Source organism: Artemia sp. Qi Xiang Cuo, chromosome 16 (genome assembly GCF_049724085.1).
Source record: "Artemia sp. Qi Xiang Cuo chromosome 16, ASM4972408v1, whole genome shotgun sequence".
Lineage (NCBI taxonomy): Eukaryota > Metazoa > Arthropoda > Branchiopoda > Anostraca > Artemiidae > Artemia > Artemia sp. Qi Xiang Cuo.
The window spans coordinates 18,056,831-18,078,920 of record NC_142809.1 but is presented as its reverse complement, the minus strand read 5'-3'; the positions used below and the strand labels follow the sequence as shown (position 1 = coordinate 18,078,920).

The 22,090-nt window shown below is 34.2% G+C and overlaps 1 protein-coding gene across 1 annotated transcript in view; it reads left to right on the top strand.

Moving 5' to 3' along the window:
* The first annotated feature begins 14,082 nt into the window (after positions 1-14,082).
* LOC148942645 (trypsin-1-like) overlaps positions 14,083-22,090 on the top strand; it is a 118,369-nt gene continuing 110,361 nt past the window's right edge. The window contains exon 1 of the mRNA XM_089102153.1: positions 14,083-14,322. The gene's annotated coding sequence lies outside the window, so the exon portion shown is untranslated. The remainder of the gene's footprint in view (positions 14,323-22,090) is intronic.

The window sequence follows — 22,090 nt, the reverse complement described above, 5'->3', positions numbered from 1 at the left end:
ATTGTTCATATATAAGGTTTTTATCAAAGAGGTAATCGTATAGACTTTGAAAAAAACCACATTCGATTTCAATTAAAAATTCTAGATCCGTTTTTTAAAGTTAAGAATAATCGGACAGTAAGCAAACCCCCAGTAAACAAACATTAATTAAAAAAAACTCTCCGAAAAATAAGTTTTTCAAAGAAAAGTAAAGGTCATTTTAAACTTAAGCTCAGGAGATACAAATAACCTGTTAAAGTTCAAACTCAAAACGACCAGAAGTTACTATTAAAGAATAAACGAAACCCAAAACGAACAGAAGTGAAATAAACAATCATAGCAAAAAACATACAACAATTAATAATAAAAATGAATAAACAGATCTTAAAGTGAGTGATGCTTAGACTAAATATGGACATCAAGCTAAAAACGAAAAAAAAAATAGTTTGCTATTAAAGTATAAATGAAACTTAAAACGAACAGAAATTAAATAAACAATCAATGCGAACAAGCATACAATATATATTAATGTAAATGAATAAATAAATTTCAAAAAAAGTGAAACTTAAATTGAATATGCAAATCAAGTTTGAATCGAATAAAAATAACTACAAACAAGAGTTTGGGTATCGCCTCACTGCAGAAGCCTAAAACCTACTGCGTCATTGGTGCTTTACTGAAAACTAATTATATTACAAATGTTTTCTTTTGTGCTTAATATTGAAGATAAATATTAAAATTAGAGTAAAATTTTGAATTGATGAGCTATCAGCGATTAATATCATTATACCTTAAATGTTCAGTTTAATTTATTACCTCTTACCAAAGTTGTTCAAGAAAAATATAGTTTCACTACAAACAAAATTTGTATACTCCCCCGTTCTGTAAATTTAAAAAAATAAACCCTTCAACGTCATTGGCGCTTCACTGAGAACGAATTACTCGTATATTACAAATTTATTCTTTTCCAGTTCTTACAGCATTGAAAGTTAAAATAAAAATTACAGTGAAAAAAAAAATCTTGAACTGTTGAATTTTTCAACAATTAATATCATTATATATCTAATATTCAAGTTGATTTTGTTTATACTTTCCAAGACTGTTCAAGACTCATATAGTTTTCAGTAAAGTGCCAATGACGCAGTAGGTTTTAGGCTTGCGAAGTGAGGCGATACCCAAACTCTTGTTTGTAGTTATTTTTATTCGATTCAAACTTGACTTGCATATTCAATTTAAGTTTCACTTGTTTTAAGATTTATTTATTCATTTACATTAATATATATTGTATGTTTGTTCGCATTTGATTGTTTATTTAATTTATGTTCGTTTCAAGTTTCATTTAAACTTTAATAGCAAACTTTTTTTTTCACTTCAAGCTTGATGTACGTATTCAGACTATGCATTACTCGCTTAAAGATCTGTTTATTCATTTATATTATTACTTGTTGTATGTTTTTGCTCTAATTGTTTATTTAATTTCTGTTCGTTTTGGGTTTCATTTATTCTTTAATAGTAATTTCTGGTCGTTTTGAGTTTGAACTTTAATAGGTATTTGTATCTCCTGAGCTTAAGTTTAAAATGGCCTTTACTGTTCTTATAAAAACTTAATTTTCGGAAAGATTTTTTAATTGATTCATGAAATAGCCCCTGGAACGGTAGGTAGATACCCTGAGGAAATGAGACGCAGTTTTAATCACTGCAAACAGGAAGTACAGATTACAGAGATGAGGTGAATAAAAGTCCGTTTCATTATTGTTCTCGATTTTTTTTTGTGTCAACTCATACAAAACATAAATATATCACACTGCTGCAGTGATTCAAACTGCGTCTCATTTCCTCAGGGTATCTATCAACTGTTTCAGGGGCTATTCCAGGAACACCCCTTGTTTTTTTTTTTGTTTTTTTTTTAGTGTCCTACTTTGGATAACAGAAGCAGAAAATTGAAGTGGGTAGAACTTCTTTGAAACATGTATCACCACTAATTTGTGTTCAGGCATTTTCTGCTAATACTTTGCCCGTTGCCTTTTGCCAAAATTCAAAAATAACAATAATGAGCGGACTTATGTTCACCTCATCTGAGTAATTTGTACTTCCAGTTGGCTTTTTGAATGAGTTAGACAAAAAACCAAAAAAGAAGAACATGACTCGACTTATTTCTGGCCCAAACCATTTTAAAATTTGTTCTATTTTTAAACAGATGGTGGTTAGTGAAGAGCGACTTCTGTCAGTAGAAATAGATATACTAAAACAAAAAACAAAAAAATGATTATAATATATACAACAAAATAATTTTATGCTGATTCCAAATATCCGAAGTTCCTTAATATGTATTTTACTTGTAAAATGTTATTAGCATAAGAAGACTGGTATAATTCTTGGAAAAGGGTAAACACTCCCATAAAAGGGGTTTGAACTTTATGAAAAATTTTTTTTGGGAAGTTGAAAAAATATAGACAGGTAGGATCCAGAGGTTGGATTAGGGGCATGTTCCCCCCTGAAGGCCGAAATTTGCACTAATTGCAGGGTCCAAGGGGCGAAAAGTGTCTATGGGGGGACAAATTTTTATCGGTGCCCCCTATACACCAATTTTGTATCCACCCCTGTAGACAAGTACACCTATTGTGCCCTTTTGATAAAAGTGGGTCTTTATCTTTGGCTCAATATATGGGAGAACTAAAAAAAATAATAATAATAAAAAAAATCGACATTTAATTTATGGCTTTATTGGACAACGCTTGAATTTGATTTTTCTGTTAGAAAAAATATTAACCTTTCTTCTCAGTTTCTAGTGTTGTTTGTAATAAGCGTCATGAAATTAATCACAGATGATAATTTGAAACTCATGGGGAATTATAACCTTCTAAACCATTTGATTGGCTGTTGTATTAGTGACTTTGGCCAAAGAAAACCAAACTGACAATAAAAAATCAGTTAGCCATGCAAAACATAAATTTGAAATCAACACGATGTCCCGAAATTAGGGTGACCTATATGTTAGAGGCAAAATATTGAACGAGGGACGGGGCGTAGTCTAACATATACACTTGTATAAATTGTCCTACGTCTGTAATTGTGGAGAAAACCCGTTTATTCATACCCTAAAGGTGTAAAACTAACCAAAAAGCTATATTAGCCAAGACGCAGTTGTGGATCCGGGGGGCGAGGGGGCGCCCCCCCCTAACGCAGTCTAAAGTAGTGTAATTTACTTAATTAACGCAAGTTTGCGTTAATTAAACTTGCTCCATACGCAAGTTTATCGGATCAACCTATTTTTCACCCCCCCCCCCCTCTAAAATAAATCCTGGATCCACGCTTGTCCAGACGGTAGAGCCATAGATGGGATATACTCCCGGTTTTGGGGTAATCGATTTGATCTCGACATAAAACTTCTTTTTTCTCCACTAAAAAATAAAATATTGAGACCATCTTCATTTTTGAGTAAAAGTCACAGTTGTGGGGAATAAATCGAAATTGGACTCTTTTTTACATGTGTAGATCGATAAAGAATTGGGCTGAGGTGGGGGGGGCTTCTAGTTTTTGTATAATTTATGAATATTAGGAAGGCTTAATGTTTTTACCCAAATAACAATGAGCACTGCGATTGCGAAAGATTTATAATCCTACCACTACCCGATTATTTGTCTTTCCTGTAAGATAATGAAACCAGCTATTGGCACATTTTTAATGCAAAGTATATAATAGACAAAATCAACATAATTAAGATAGGAATCCGGCTTCTCAAATGAATTTCAGGTTTTTAGTGTCGCAATTAAATTTCGTAAATGAAATATCTAGCACCAACAGGTAAAGTTACATTGTTTTTTACTCTTTTTGGGTGGGGGTATTCTTTAGCCAAAGTAACGAATGACAGATTATAAAAAAAAAAGTAGTACTACAGAGCCTATAGAAATTGTCTGAGTTGAAAAATTAACCCTTGGCCAAAACCAAAAAAATCAAATCTTTGACATATAAATTGCTCATTGATTCATTGTAAAGACCTACTATTGTAAAGATCTTACCTTTCCAAAAAAAAAAAAAAAAAAAAAAATAGTATTTTGGGTAAAACAATAATCGTGAAATCCGGAAATTCTGGTAGTCTGAGTCTGCAGAGCTCCAGATATAAAAGTAATAAGCTATAAAGAAAACTGTTGCAAAGGATTGGATTTGAGCTGAAATGGGCACAAAGTAAACGTACAATGCTAACATAAAGAGTACGACACTATCAGGCAATGGTTCACTGGAAAAAAGCTGGTCGTGGAAAAGCTTGATTCGACCTTACACCTGATACTTCTCTGTCTTTTCATGGTTGACATTTTAACTATAATTGAGTCTGTGGAGACAAAAATTATTCCATAAGTAGGACAAAACGATATGGAAGGCTTAAGATGGCTAACAAGTTTCTCAGTTCCATGTCGCGTTATTCTCATAATATTGCCAAAGCTAAGCATTGCCGCAAGAAAAGGCCTTTCCAAACCAAAGAATGTGATGAGCAGTGACGATCTTCCCACAAACCACCAAAAGTTTGCCGCAATGCTTTTGTTCTCAGCTTCTTGTGAGATGCGTATCAACAGGACTATTGTGCCTTAAATTTTCTAGAGGGAGTCATAGCCTCTATCAAGAAGAAAGGAAAAATACCCAAATGAATCTAAATCTTGCAGAACTGTTACCATGTCTTGCTTTCACAATAAACAGTTTGAATATGCAATCCTCTCCGGTACAGGATACTTTGGAGATAATATGCTTGGATTTCAAATTTTTTTGGTTGCAGAAGGTCATCGAATTCTAGGAGGCGTGCTTATGGACTTGATAAGAAATATATCACCTCGTTATATATGCCCTGTAATTGACGACGTTCACTTGCGTTCATTATATACAAATAACCAGCCCTTTTCTGCACAGCTGCGTAAGTCCGAGCATAGTGAAAGATGGGAAGTTTCAGTACCAGAAGTTTGACAGCGTCAGACCAAATCATGGAAAGATATTTCAGAACTGATCAGAATAGGTACTAGGAAACGTTTTTAATTCTATCCTTTTCGAATATGCAATCTCCAACATTTTTTATCAGGCCTCATCGACTCTTTTTCATAATTTGGATTTATCATGCCTATGACCTCAATTGATCATAAGCAGACTTACAAGACAACCTGAATTGGATCCAGATTGATTTTCAATATATCAGCTTTTATACAGTGGCATATCTAGGGGATGAGGGGGGCGCGCATCCCCCTAGCGTAGTCTAAAGTAGTGTAATTTACTTATTAACTCAAGTTTGCGTTAATTAAACTTGCTCCTGACGCAAGTTTATCAGATCAACCTATTTTGCCCCCCCCCCTAATTTTTTTTATTGGGTCGACCTATTTTGCCCCCCCCCTATAAAAAATCCTGGATCCGCCCCTGCTTTTATATCAATGTTGATAATTATGAGTTTCTAACATTCAGCGTTCCACAAAGTGCCCCTCGAACCCTAGAAATCAAGCAGTTCCTTCAATGCCCGATTAAAGACATTCCGATAATGTCACGGAAGGAACAGTCAGCAAAACAAAGCAATTCAATATTTAGCACACAACTAGCGCCATCAATAGCGCTTATGGGACTGTTATACCGAGCCGAAGGGATACCAGGGAATGGTTTGTCGCCATGCTACTTACTTCGCTAATGACTTACTTCACATGCTACTTACTTCGCTAATGAGACAAATCTATTAACATCGAGATATTCCGGTAAAATTAAGAAACGTCGTCTAAAATACGCAAAGTTGGGACTGCAGATTCAGTTAAAAGCCCAGACCAAACTGTATAGTCATGCCTGCTGATAGAAAAAAGATTTATGAGTTATATGGGGTCAATTGTAATACACAACCCGAAAATATGCAGACGATCTGTCTTTACTAGAAAACTAGGTCTAGAAGGGTCCTAGGCAAAGCGGGGACATGCTTTATAGCATTTGCAAGGAAGCTAAAATGGACACCTGAGGAAGCAAATGTAGTCTGTTAATATTGACCATCCTGCTGTATTAAGATTCTCCTTTCCAAATGTCAATGTCAGTTTCAAACCAACTGTTTAGGCATATCAAAGGGCTGATGAAACCAAATTAAGGTTTTGTGTAACTTCTGACCTTAGATCAAATCAGATCAAATTCAGATCAAATTTATTTATTTAACATAAAAAATACAAGAAATTTACAGCAGTCATCTACAAAAACCCAAAGGTAAGTTTGTGATGGCTGAAAATCCATTATTATACAGCTCTACAACTACTAAATAAATAAAAAAGAAAAAAAAAGAGAAATAACATTCAACTTTCTAATCATTCTCAATATCACCCAAGGTAACGCTTCAACCTACTCTTGAATTGGCTTACGTTATCAGCTTGTCTAATACTATCTAGGAGGGAATTTCACACCACCAGTCTCGTAAAACGAGACAGAAACGCAGCACGTTGAGTATTCCGGAGCTCAGATGTAAGGTCATTTGCATTTCTAGTCTCATAACAGTGATAAGATGAATTAGCTCTAAAAATTTCCCAAAATACCTCCGGTGAACACTTATTCAAACATTGATATATAAAAATTCCTAACTGGTAATCCCGTAACTTGATAAATATTTAAATTTTCAAACTTGTAAAGCGATTCAACGTGCTATTTTCAAACTGAATATAATTACCTAAAATACGAACCATTTTATTATGCATAATTTGGATCTTTCTAAAACTTGAAATAAGAGATCAAAACAGAATTTAATCTGTTTATTATAATACATACACTGTGATTTTTGTTTATCCTTTTTTGTGTGTCAATTATAATTAGAAATAAGCTTTTACCGTATTACCGAGGATTATGGGTAGCGTATAAGAGTGGAAACTGTCGCTAATGTCGATGATAAAGCTATCAATGCCATCTAGCGTTTGGCAACACTTGACATTTTTTCAAGCTTTGTAATCTTTATTTGTCAGTAACTGGAATCAAACACTTCTTAATACGCCAATTTTAGCAATTTCATTAATTAAATTAATTGGTCATATTACTATACTGGAAAATATGCCATGTGCCGCCAAACGCTAGATGACATTGATAGTTTTTTTGACACTAGAGCCAATTCCTACTCTTAAAAGTCACCTATACTCTTTGGTATTTACGTTTAACGGATTTATCAGCAAAAGAAAATTCACTTGTATTTCGTAATAATAGCCACTTTGTGCCTAGTATAATTTATTGCAACTCCGCTAATAATGTCATAGATCTTTTTAAACTTCACCTCATGGCAAAAAAATTACACTTGGCTCCCACAGACATCTAATTCCAGCAGCGTTGCCAATACCGTGCAATTGTACCTTTTCGGGACAACTTAGAGGTCCTGGTGCAATCTGGTACATTTGAATATTTCATGGCACAATCTAAAATTTCTGCTGCATTTCAGTATATTTGGGCTGTATTTGTGGTTGAAGCTACAGTTTTCCCAAATTTTTGAAACTCCTTACGTCGCCTCTTAGGGATCTGAGCAAAAGAAGAGGGATTTTTGTCGACGTAACACAGAAAGAAATCTGGGCAATTTCGGTACTTGTCAATTAGCTGGAACCCACGCGATATATTGTATAAGGAAGGTGCTTAAGAAACTAGTCGAACGGGTTTCTTTCAATAGAGAATTCGATTGTAAACCGTGGTTTGTCATTGTATTTACAATTTTTGAACTTTTTTTTTGGGGGGGGGGGGGTTAGGGGGGAAAAAGGTACCTAGGTTAGTTTATGTATTTAATATATATTATGCTTTACCCCCACCCCCGTAATGGGCAAGCATATAGCCCAAACTTGTTTCTAAACTATTATATTTTCATCATATATTGTTTTATTTCATTAGCATTAACCAAACTTGACTTCTTCCGTCTGTTCCAGCTAATTGACAAGTACTCAAATTTTGAACTAATCATCACATGAGAAACAGCGCTCAAAACTGGTTTCTGTGAGAGCGTGAACATATTAGCCGAAAAAAATGTTGCTTGCTCTTCAGTTTATTCTACTTACTATTTTTGCCTGTAAAGTGCAAACTGACTTGGACTGCTATAATTGGGCTACAAAGAATCTTAGGGGTACAATTTGGTCAGGAAACCGGTACAATTGATCGCAAAGTGTTGGCAGCGCTGTGTTGTAGTAATAGTGTGTACTTTGCAGCGATTCTGCTGTATTTCGCTTTAAAAATTTGTGCAAGTTGGATGTTCAAACCTTTTCCAGAATTCCTTTCTGAGAAAAGAAAATTTTTCAATTCAACAGTGACCAAAAAATCAAATGGCTATAAATCTAACGTAAAGATAGCCCAAGAAAATAAAGGGAAAATGTTATTTTTCCTCTGGGATATCATACTATACTATATGTAAAGACCACTTTCTTCTCCAAATGTGTTTCAAAAACATTATTGGGGGAAAACACAAAATAAATCGGGTGTTGCAAAGGCATGTGAGGTTTGCAGGTCTAGATAATTTCAAAACGTGAGCTAAAGATTAATGTTCACCATTATACATATGCCAATTCGCTAATACTAATAATTAAAGGTAGACTATTTGAAAAAGGTGTTTTTTTATTTTAAAAAAAATGAATTTGCGTGATTTCCTAAAACAAAAGTTCATGTAGAAGTCACGCTTTTATGTCGCTTTCGATGAAACAAAAGCCAAGTGGGGTTAAATATTCCTTAAATGTCTTCTATCATTGCATCGACGAACATCTATTCAAATTTTGAAATTTTCAGTAACTTTCTAATATAGAGTTAAAATTTTGACTAGTGACTTTTGTCATTAGTGACTAAAATAATGACTTTTCGGAGAGTTTCGAATCCACCATTAAAGAAGAATTGAAAATAGGGACTGTGAAAATCAATGGTGTGAAGATCTGAGTCTTCAGACCCTATTTTCTGTGCATTTTAGGCTGTCGACAAGGCTGTTTTCTGTGATGGGACAAATGAGAAAAATGGGCCATGCTTGGAAAGTTGGGTGACTTTCTGTTGCCAGAACTTCGTCATGGGATGAATCTGACGAATCTTGGAAGAATCCACTATGTATTCTGACTGTGAATTTCCTGCAAGACTGTGCTATGTGCCAAAGAAACAGAAAAACCCTTAAGCTCTGTTTTATTTTTTCGGACAAAGAAGAAAAAAGTTCTCCTTAAGTCGCTTAAAAAACTGTATAAAGGCCCACTCACACTGAAATTTCACTTTTACCAAGATTTAGATTAGAATGGATAGGGCCATGCTCCACCTAGGGATTTCTAAAATCCTGATGCCCCCCTCGCAATATTTAAAATCTGTTATTCAAAATTTTACGCTTATTCACCTGAAGGAAGCTTAAAAGGCCATTTTTTTTTTTTTTAAGTAACACTGGGTTTATTTAAAAAAAAATATACATCATCGATTCCCTGAAGCAATGCTTGTGCGGGAAAATTAACTTGGTAACTTTTTTGGGTCGTCCTCTAAGTATATTCTATAGTATACGTCCTCTAAAAAGATTGTCTGAATGCAAGACCTTTTATAATATGTATAACGTCATTGCAACCCTATCATGTATCTTTTTTACTCTTTAAATACATTTGAATGTGACGTCATTTACATGAAAAGGTTTTTTCCAAAATTAAGGCTCTAAAATATAGTCAGCCAAAGGGCTCACGGCCTTAACCTGACCCACCAAAATATTGCCGTGCCCCACTGGTGGGGCATGTGACCCACGTTGGGAGTCACAGGATTAGAGCCAATTAGAACTTTTCAGCCAATCAGAAAATTCTAGAAAAAATCAAATTTGCTCTGATCAGTGCTAGCTAAATCTCGGTATTAATAAAGTCTCATTGTAAATGGGTCTTAAGTAGACGCAATAAAAGTTTTTTTATTGCATCTCCAAATCGTGAAATGGAGCTTTTCTTCGGTCTCCAATATTCAATGATGTCCTGCCAAACATAATTAATGACGGATAGAATAATTTTCTACTTGTAATTGTAGATTCAAAAATCAGTCAAAAGCCATCAATAATTATGATACTTATTTGACAATGACATTTACTTTGACATTATTTTGACGCAATCATAATGGATATGAAATTTTTCTCCTGAAAATCTGAAAAAAATAATAATTTTCACTGTGGAAAATGATTTATGGTGTAATTAATTCACTATACCGGTTTTCTTAGGAAATTCAAATTAGTCTCATCAAAGTAGTCAAATAATAAGTCTTTTCAGACCATTAAAAAAAGGGAAGTGCAAGTAAGTTTATAAGTCGTGGAGAACAGCAAACGCGTAGCCCCAATGCCCAAGGATATATCTAGGGAGGGATAGAGGGTTTCACACCCTCCCCCCAAAAAAAGAAATGTTTGTCCAACTTGTAAAAATATAACAAAAATTAATAGAAAAAAAATTGAGGTGTTTTTTAAAGTTTTTTGTAACCCCACCAATAAAATCCTTTTGTAACCCCCTCCCCCTCTAAAAATATCCTGGATACGTCCCTACCAATGCCTATCAGTTTTCAAAAATTTTGTTGACGATAGATTTTATAATCGACACGCGATAGACTTTATAAGAAGTTTGACATTTAAATTAGGGGCAACTCACAACGAAAAAAAAATCCTTCAAGCAGTTGAAAAATGCTATAAACAACAATAATAAATTTTGCACCCCCTACCCCGTGTTGATAAAAATGGAATGTTTTTCAATATTCGAGGCAAAATAATTAAAACTTCAGCAGAATTATTTTATCCAATTTTTGTGCCTCCGCTGAAAAAATTATACGCCCCAGCCCCTTTCGCCGGAAAAAATATATTTGGGTGTCCATGAAACATTAACATTTTTTCTTTTAATTATATGTATGTATATGTATATATATATATATATATATATATATATATATATATATATATATATATATATATATATATATATATATATATATATATATATATATATATATATATATATATATATATATATATATATATATATATATATATATATATATATATATATATATATATATATATATATACATATACATATTTGATTAAACATTGATTAAAACAATTTTTTTGTTCTTCCAACATACATGTACATTTTTATTACTTTACATTAAGGGTGCAAAACAAGTGTTTTCGCAATATTCAATTTTCATACCTACCTTTAGAGTTTTTTTAATCTCTTTTTATTTTTGTTCGTTTGATTTTTTTTGTTTCCTCCCCCTTTTTATATATTATCTTTTAAACCTCTTTAACGTTAATTTTATTTTACTTTTTTTTAGTTTTTACCTTTTTCAGTTTCTGACATATTGCCACTTTTTTTTTTTTTGACTAACGAATGGTTTTGCCATTCGGATATTGTTGTTTTTGGCATTGGTTTGCCAGTTTTTTTTTTTTTTAGTTTTTGTGCTTTTTGTATAACTTTTTATTTTTTGGTTTTATGACTCCAAAATGCGAATTCGGTCCTTCGGGACCGAATTCGGACCGAATGCGAATAGACGTTTTGTGAAATAAATACCTTATCTTGTCTATCTTATGTTTCAAATATTGATGAGCCAACTGGAATGGCAGCTCCATCATCATCATATATGATTTTTTATTATATCTAATAATCAATCTTCTTACATAAATGTGATTAAAGATGAAAACGATCTTATTTGTACCAATCAGAACCACATTTATTAAAGATTAAACCCTTATTATTCCTGTCATCATTTGCTTAATAAGGTTTGTTATGAACTCATATGATTGATGACCTATTCCAGAATTACGGCTTTAAAGCTGAAGTTCGTTTATTTAAAATAAAATAAGAAGTTTTACTTCTCTTATACTCTCCTGTACTGAATTTCACATGTGGTGGAATTTTGTAGGGTGGGGGGGGGGATTTATGGGATCGGGGATCAGCGTAGAACCAAAATTAATACCCTCGGTCTTGTCTGTAATTGTTGGCTTCATAATACTGAATGTTTTAGCAGTAGTGGCATAATTGACAAAATATTTCATAACTAGCTAAACATTGGGGAATGGCTTAAATTAATAAGACGTACAGATACGTATTTTTGACCATCCATCGGGGGCCAAGCAAAGAGCAGCTTATCCCCAAATAGGAGGGGAAGAGGTCAAAACTAATGTTTAAAGGACATTCGGACTTCATGGAAAAGGTTTTGTAGGTGTACAAAGCTGGTATACAATTGTAGAAAAAGTTCAGACAACGTTGACACAGTAATGGATATTTCGGAGCCGAAAACGCACATAATTAACAACTGTTAAGCTATAACTAAGCCACTTCACAAGGACTCTTGTCCTTAACGTATTTGCAAAGCGCATTGTTCAGGTATTACTGAGAGTATTTAACACTCTATTTTGTCAACATGTGTCGGTTTATCCTACAGAGTGGGGGGGAGTATTGTTCAGGTATTATTGAGAGTATTTAGCACTCTATTTTTTCAACATTTGTTGATTCATCCTACAGAGTAGGAGGGGGGGGGGAGATTAAACATATATTTGTTCAAAAGAGACGACAAAGAAAATGAATCCCGACGTTGAATCACTAAGAGGTAATTTTAAATGAGTTAAATTGATTATACACATTTTTGGCCATCCTTTAGGGACCAAACGAAGAGCAGATTGCCCTTGAATGGAGTAGGAAAAGGTAATGAAACTGATCTAAAGGAGATTTGAGCATTATGGCAGGGGTTTTAAAGTGAAGCTTTACTAGATTTGCGCGGAGGAGCGGTAGGCACAGCTGTGTTGATCTCAGTGGTGGTTTTGCCCTCTCTTGCACCCGGGGTAAATCTTGATATGGTCACCCCCCCTTGTCCGCCCAAAATTTTTAGGCCAAATTAAAACAGTAAATTATTTATTAACAGAATTATTTTCAATTTATTAATTAATTAATAATTTATTTTTATTTTATTATTCAAATTGTTCAATTATTACTAATTAATTTAGTTATTATTTAATTAATTTATTTTTTTAAGTAAGTAATTATGGAGTAATTATGGTACTTGTGCACAATATGGTACACACCGCTATATACTGTATCAAGGAAACCAGACACGAAACCCATCAAACGGCTATTTGCAAGTTTCTAAACGATTGCAACGTGTGATTTCTCAATGAGTTTACAATATTTAAACGATCGTTTTTTGGGGTTGAGGGGGGGGGTAAGGTACCCAGGTTAGGCTACGCATTTAATATATGCTATGCTTTACCCCTTACCCCCCCCCCCGTAATGTGCAAATATATAGGCCAAATTTGTTACTAAATATTATATATTCATCCTATTTTATTATATTTCATTAGAATTAACCAAACTTGACTTCTTTCGTGTGTACCATATAATGCACAAGTACCATAATTATTTATTAATTATCATTTATGGTTAATTATTATTTATTAATTATTTAATAATCATTAACTGCACCCTCTACTTTATTAATTAAATTTTAAAAATTACAAAATGATTATCCTATAACCGTTAGATTATTTGTCTGAATTTTTGGCCCCTTAAGTTTCTGCCTCTGTTCCTCCCCTAAAATCACCTTTGATTGACTTTAGGCGGCCTGGTGTTGCAAAGAGTCGTTAGTAGCAGTAATACTAATATAGAGCTAATTATTTTTACGTCTGTGAACACTTCACATTTTACAACCTTCTTTTACTATATCCGTCTTTATTCCCCTCTTCCTGTCTCTCTTTCTCCCTTTCCCATTTCTCTCTCTGTCTTTCTCTCACACTTTTGTCGATTTGAATGTTTCTGGTAGCATCGGTTTGACTAACCCTATTAAATTTTACATAACCCTTCTGATATTTCAGCCTTTATACGCATGTTTTCAAGATTACCAGGCTCTCTCCACCCCCTCCCGCAAATTGTCTCACCCCCTCCCATAACTGTTGAGGTGCACACTATAACTTTACTCCTCCCTCATTTCAGACCCTCTCAATTTGTCTCAGCAGCGTCCTTCAGATTTAGAAAGTAAAACACGGGTATGTTTTACACAGAGAATTGAGGAGATGCGGAACCTTCACCTTCTCAAAGTTGACAGAACTCGTGTTTATTGGTTGACGATTAAACAAAACGAAAATATGCATTTTCACTACCAGCGCGAGAAAGCTCAGTTAAGTCCACTGGACAACTGTTCCAGTTTCAACTCTGCATCGACCAGTCGAACCAGCTTGTAATTTTAGGAAGAAGTTCTGCATTTTGCTCCTGCTCTTCTAGCAAAGTGTAGTTATAGTTAAGATAATTTATTTATTATTTTTTAACGGTACCGAATTGGGTGACAGTTTTTCTCACAAGGATGTTTATATGATTACGTTCAAGCACGGGATGAGAACTTTGGATACAATTCATGGAGTGGATTTTTTGAATAGTAAGCAACGCTGTTTTTTTTTTTTTTTTTTTTTTTTTTTTTTTTTTATTTAAATGACATAAAGATATTAGCAGTTATTTACACCTAGAATAAATTAGGTACTACTATAGTGGTCAAATAAATAAAAGTAGTACTATTAGGCTCCTTATTTCATAGGCTATTCTGGTACTTACGTGTTATAGCGACCACGCCCAAGAAGTGAAGTTAGATTAATCCTAATGAAATATACAAAAATATGATTAAAATATAATACTTTAGTAACACATGTATGGAAACTGTTTCAGATGACTATGGAAATCAGGCCGCCCAGAACGCATTATATTAAATATCTAACCAACTCTATATATTAAATGTTTAATTAAAATATATGGTAGTTATGTACTATCTGTAACATGCGCCATATTATAAAGGGAAGATTCTTAAGAAACTAGTCAAACGGGTTTCTTTCAATAGAGTATTGGATTGGAAACCGTGGTTTGTCATTGCGTTTACAATATTTAAACTATTGTTTTTGGCGTTTAGGGGGGAAAAGGTACCTAGGCTGGGTTAGGTTACGTATTTAATATATTCTATGCTTTACCCCCACCCCCCTCCTAATGTGGAAATATATAGCCGAAATATGTTTCTAAACTATTATATTTTTATCCTATTTTGTTTTATTTCATTAGCATTAACCAAACTTCACTTTTCGCGTGTGTTACAAATAGTACATAAGTACCAAATATATCCGCATAGTAGTTTATCTCACTGTGTCTAAGCTATTTATCTCCGAACACAGACAGAGAAACCAGTTTTACTCAGATCAAGAGAAGCGGTGTGGTCTCTATAATACGTAAGTACCCATATTTATTCCAAATGTCATGGTCGATTTTCTGACAATGCCCCCCCCCCCGTCTCAGGTATAGCCCTAGGATATATAAAGTGCTAAAAGAAAAGACTTAAACAATGCAGTTCTTACTTTATAATATGCCAGAGGTTTCTGTAAATCAGACTATCATGTTTACTTCCATTATTGTCCACGTTTCATGTAATTTCAAATAGTATTCTATCCCATATTGCAAAAATTACTGGGGACAAAACGTATTTCATTTAGCCAAGAATACAGATAACCCGTCTTAACCTATCACGATATTCAAAACATCAAAGAAATGTAAGATATACACTCATGTAAAATATTTATCCTAATAATATCCAAACTAAGTTTCCATCTTCTTTATATTAAGTTGTTGATAGGTTTCGCAGCGCAATTTTTTTTAACTCAGATTTTAATTATTGTTTTGGTAAAAACTTTTAAGATCTTTGTGCTTTAATATATAGTTTGCACCACACGTGCAATGGGTAGCAGCCCATAAGCACTAGGCCTATCAACAGCAGCAGAAACAAAATTTGTAACTTGCAACAAAAACTGCTGAAAGTTTCGGCTCTTCCACCGATCTCTTTTGGTCTTCCTTTCTTTATGGAGACAATGATATGATTGCTTGCCGGGGCCCCAATTTATGAAAATATAGGAGGGGCAAATGTTTTCTTTCAATTTTGGCTAATTGAGATATAACAAAAGTCATTTTCAGAATCCAGGGGGCACCGCCTCCCTAATTGGCGCCCCAGATTGCATGGCAGCCCCGCTGATGAACCTACTAACTATTACGTCTTTTAAATTATTTCTTTCTTTTAAAGCTATTATATTACAATAAAGTTAGTATTTGATGCAAGAAGTTTGGAAAGCTGATTGAAAAGGGATCTTCGACTCTTTACCAACTGTTCAAAATTACTAGCGCCACTAAAATTGCAGTAATACAAAATATAAGAACTGAAGAACTAAAAAAAAGAAATCAGAACAATCTGCATCTTAATTTCGTAAAATTTGGATTTTTATTGAAGGTCTATTTTATATGCGTTCGACCTCAAATTTGAAAAATTAGGTTCACGCTCTTGTTCTTAAACTAGTCTTTATTTAAAATAAGAGCTGGGGCTTAATCAAAAGGTTGAACACGGACTTGCATTAAAAAATTAGAATAATTAGAAATACACCTTTTTCCCCTTGTTTTAAGCAAAACGGGCTCACCTACAGTCGGCCTAAAACTGATTAAGAGAAAAAAAATACAGAAAGAAAAGAAAAAATAACAAGCAATAACAGGATCACAGACAACGCTCATAACATTACCTGTAGTAAAGAGCTATGAGCCTTTAGCAGCACATCTAAAAAGAAAAGCAAAAATAATAGGCAATGCAAGGATCACAGGCAACGCTTATAAGCTTCCTCTAGTATAGAGGTACAAGCCTTTACCGCATATTTATTAGTAGCATATCTATAAGCCTTAGAAGCACATCCAAAAAGAAAAGCAAGAATAACAGGATCACAGGCAACACTATAACGTTGCCTGTAGTGATGAGCTATTAGCCTTCAATTCATTATTTGATTGGCAGCACATCTATCAGCATTAGTAGCACATCTATCAGCCTTAGCAGCACATCTTAAAAGGAAAGCAAGAATAACAGGCAATAATAGGGTCACAGGCAACGCTATAACGTTACTTGTAGTAAGAAACTATAAGCTTTCAATGTACTACCTTTTTATTTTCTTTCCCGAACCACTTCATATAGAATAGGTGGTCCTAGAAACTTCATAAGGGGTTCATTCGGATAGAAATTAAAAATTCTAATGTTCTTTTTAAGACTCAAATGAGATCTGATGGCAACCAGCCTCCCTCCCTTGCCCTTCTTTTCTAGCCGGTCCCAGGTATCCCCTAAATACATTTGATCACAATTTTTAGATAGAAAGTGTGTTCAGAACAGTTGAAAAATCCAATAAGTATGCCCTTGGGGATGACGTGACCCCTACAGGCCCTAAAGCAAGGGCTGTGCCTAATGTAGATTGACAAGTGTTTAAACATACATTTTATAATAGAAACAGGGGCTTTTTGCAATATCTCTGGAACGGCTAAGGGTATTAAGCTAAAACTTTCAGGGAAAATTAACGGGATATTAAACTAAATCAGAAGACACTGTGCATCCACAGTGCCTTCATACGGATGGGATGGTCATAAAAACTTTAGAAGGGGCATATCTCATTAGGAATTGAAAGTTCTAGTGCTTTTTTAAGGGTCAAAAGTAATTGGAGGGCAATCAGCCTCATCCCTTGCTCTTCTTTTCTAATCCCCCCTCTCCAATCCACCCAAAGACATTTGATCAAAATTTAGAGGTAGCAACTTTGATTAAAATAGTCGGAAGGTCCAAAATAATGCCTTCGGGGACGACAGGATCCTTAAAGACCCCGGAGCAAGGGGAGTGAATAATATAAATTGGTATTTATCTAAACATACCGTTTGTAAAAGAGAAAAGAAGACTTGTGCAGTATCTCAGGAACGGCTAAGAGTACCAAGTTGAAAATTTCAGAAAATGTTGAGAGGAACGTTAACCTAAATCGAAATACACTATGTGCATCCAGGTTCTTAAGAGGGTGCATCTGAAAATTCCGGGAACTGTTAAAGCTATTTAGATAAAATATCAGGGAATGCTGAGGATGATGTTGAACTAAACCAATGAAAACTATATGTATCTAGGTCGTCAAAATGGTGGATCTGGAACGTCCGAGGAACAATTAAGCGTAGTTCGAAAATTTCAGTGAATGCTGGGGGAAAGCTCTACTGAATAAAGGACAATATATAGAACCGGATTGCCGAAAGGGCGTATCTACGATATGTCACGAACGACTAGGGATATTAGGTTGAAACTTCAGGGAATGTCGAGGGGGATATTGCGCTAATTCAAAAGACACTGTGTGGATCCAGGTTATCAAAACAGCATGTCTGCAGTATTTCAAAAAATTCTAAGAGTATTAAGTTAAAGCTTTCAGAGAATATTGATGAGGGTGTTGAACTAGATCAGAAGACGCTTTGTCCATCAAGATCGTCGAAAGGGCTCATCTGCAATATCTCAGGAACGGTCAAGGGTATTAAGATGAAACTATCAGGGAATTTTTATTGGCATCTTAAACTAAAGATGCATCTTTTAAAGGGTATATCTCCAATATCCCAGAAACAACTAAAGGTTTTAAGCTGAAACTTTCAGAGACTTTTGAGGGGGTTGTTTAACTAAATAAAAAGAGACTATGAGCATCCAAATCGAAAATACAACGTATCTGCAATATATTAGGAGCAGCTAATGGTATTAAGTTGAAACTATCAGAGAATGTTTATTGGGATCCTATATCAGAAGACGCATCCAGATTGTCAAAAAATGTGCATCTGTAATATCTCAGGAACGACTATGGGTATTAAAGACAAAGTTGAACAAGATCCAAAGGTTTATCTCCAAAATTGTATATCTTCAATGTTTCGGAAACGGCTAAGGGTTTTCAGTTGAAACTTTAAGAGGATGTTGAGGGGCATGTTGAACTAAATCAAAAGCAACTATGCGTATTGAGGTTGTCAATTTGTCATAATATGGCAGATATTATTATCAATATCTTAGGAACAGCAAAGCGTATTAAGCTAAAACTGCTGATCAATGTTGATGTGGAAAATGAACTAAATCAAAATACACTATGTACATAAAAGTTGTCAAAATGATGTGTCTGAAGTATTTAGGAACGGCTAAGTGTATTCAAATGAAACTTCTCAGGAACGGCTAAGGGTGCTACGTTGAAATTTTTAGGAAATGTTGATGTGGATGTTGAACTAAATCAGAAGACACTATGTAGGCTACATTCAGTTTGTCAGAATGGCCTATCTGAAATATCTCAGGAATAGAAAGAGCATTAAGCTGATATTAGGGATCTTTTCGCGGGTGTTTAACTAAATCAGAAGAAACTATATGCATTTAGGTTGCCAAGGCGTATCTAAACTTTTTCAAGAATGGCTAAGTGTATTAAGTGGAGACTTCTATGGAATGCAAAAAGGGACATTGAAACCAGTCGAAATATGCTGTGTGCATCCACGTTGTCAAGATGATATCTTTTCTGCGCTGCAACAAGCATATGCTCACGTCAAAGTCACAAATAAAAGGTTTTAAAGAATTAAAAACAACGAGTCTATGCGATGTCTCTGCTATATATCAATTCACTTTTTCCCTTTTCATTCACAACTAATCTTTTGAACACTCTTCCAGGAGGATTCTCTCGTGTATATCATCTAGAGATTTCTGCTGATTCAAAAGTATAGTTAAGAACTGTCCTTAACCTTGCTTTCAAATTGAACGAAATATCTGCAATAATTGTGTTTAATACCATCAAAGCCAACGCTCAGATTACCTTTTACAACTTAAGAAATTAAATTAGAATCCGATATTTTAATTCTTAAGCATGAAACCTGGAAAACTGGAAAAATATTCATAATATCGACTATGTGTCGCTCACCTCACAAAAGTGTTTTTCAAAATTAGAGGGAAAAAAATCAAGGGGGCCCAGGTCATCCTCCCTCTCCCTAATTGACGCCACTACTACAAACAATAAGCCTACTTCGTGTTGTATTTAACAATGAATGGAGGGTGTGACTTTTTTATGACAGTCATTAATATTATTCGTAATAGTTGTTGAAACCAAATTTGGATTTTCCTTGTAAATTTTAGGTCACTTTTCATGCTAATTCTATACCTATATTCTTTCCTTATTTTCATTTTTACTTTTTGTGTACAGAGGCTAATCTGTTTGGATAAAATTTAATAAAGTAGGCATATTTTATTACCTAAAGGTATGGTTATATGATTTACATTCAATTAGCAACTGATTTGCTAGGTAATCATCCCTGCACACGGAAGAATTGTTCTCTCTACTATTCTTTAGGGGAACCCTTAGGACAAATTTCTTTTGCTTAAAAACTATGTTTTTATTTCAGATCCATGGCCCCTAGGGAAACCCTGTTGTACATTGCTAAAGTTTTGATTCTATGACCTAGACCCAAAAATTTCACAATAGTGGGTTCTGCAAATACCTATTTAGCTGTTCTCTAATGCCTTTCAATGTAAAATATTAAATCAAATAAATATTATAATAAAATAAAATATTATCTACAGTTCTTTAATGAGTTTTCAGTTCAATATTGGTAGTTGCTGAAAACCGTTTTTCAACATCTTTGATAGATTTTCCATGGCACTCCGAACGACCAGTTAATAGTAAAGACACTTCTTTTTTTCTGGGATTTTCCAGGATACTGGAATTTTTCCGGGGATGTTTTTTCCTGCAGATGAGCAAAATCCAACGTCTTGCTCTAAGACGTTGTTTCTCAACCTGAGGGTTTAAGTCGGTAAAAAAAAATCTTGGTTAAAAAAAAAAAAAAAAAAAAAAACCTTTTATTAGTTAATTTGGGTTTCAATCAAAAGCACATGCAAAATTATATTCGAATGCAAAAATAGAAGAAGGACCCAAAAAACTTATGAATATATTTTAAGGGAGTCACAAGGAGATTGACTTAAATTCCGAAGTTGTTGTTTGCTTTTTTGTAAATTTTGAAAATATTAAGTCAAAGAATCAGCTGTATATCGCCATTCCAAATATGTATTATTTTTTCGAGTTTGAAGTTAAGGATCAAAAGTTATTAGTACATAAGTAAGTTCGCATAATTATAAGAAAAGAAGGAAAACAACTTAAAAATGGGGCAATACCGATAAAAATAAGCAGTCAAATTCAGCATATCTTAGTACCCATGAGCAAATGAAAGAAAAGTTGAGGTTGTTAGGGCACGTTGTGCGGATGAAGGATGACAGGTTGCGGAAGATTGTCGTTCTCGGCCAACCGTCTAGGGCTGAAGGGAAAGCAGGTCGTCCTCGTTGGGGGTGGGGGGACGTCATAAAGAAAGATTTAAAGGGAATGGGAACTTCGTAGGAGGTTGTAAAAGGAAAGCTTTGAATAGATTGGGATGGAGGAGGAGCGTGCGTAGCTGTGTTGGCCTCAGGCGGCTCGGTGCTGCGGTGAGTTGTTAGTAGTAGTAGTAGTAGTAGTAGTAGTAATGTCTGAAGCCACTATAATAAGAAATGTTTAATTTTGTATTTCCCCACAGCGGATGCGTGTTTTTTTGTGTTTTATTATTATTATTTTTCAAACAGTTCGTGGTAACGAACTGTAAGTAAGGAGCGACTCGGTTCAATAGTAACCGAAACTCTAAAAAACAGAATTTTGATACCAGTAGATACATGAAAAGAATCGGATTTGTATGCTGATTTCAAATATATATTTAGTCTAACCCATCAAAAGTTACGAGCCTGAAAAAAACTGCTGTATTTTTGAAAATAAGGGAAACACCCCCTAAAAGTGATGGAAGCTTAATGAAAATCAAAACATCAGATTCAGCGTAACAGAAAACCTAGTGTAGATGTTTCAAGCTCCTATGTGAAAAAATGTGGAATTTTTGCCAGAAGAAGGATCACGGATGCGTGTTTATTTATTTTTTTGTTTTTGTTTTTTCCCCAAAAGTGATCGTATCGATCCACTAATCCTAGAATATCGTGAGAGGGCTCATTTGAACGGAAAATAAAAGTTTGAACGGACGGAAAAGAGACCTCGCTCTTTACGCTAAAGTTTTTTTAGTACTTTCAAAAGAGCTATCTATTCTAATTAAACGGTCTTTTGTGATTCAGGGGTTTGTGATTCGAACAGAATTTGAACTTTAGCGTAAAGAGCGAGGTATTGACTAGGGGGTGAACCCCCTCATATACGTAATAATTTCTTTTCGTTTTAAGTTTTAATGTTGCTTCTAAATTCAGTTGAAAAAAAACTGTTTTTTTTTTAAATTTAATTATTACCAGGAGTGATTGTATTCATCTAGTTGCTTACTTG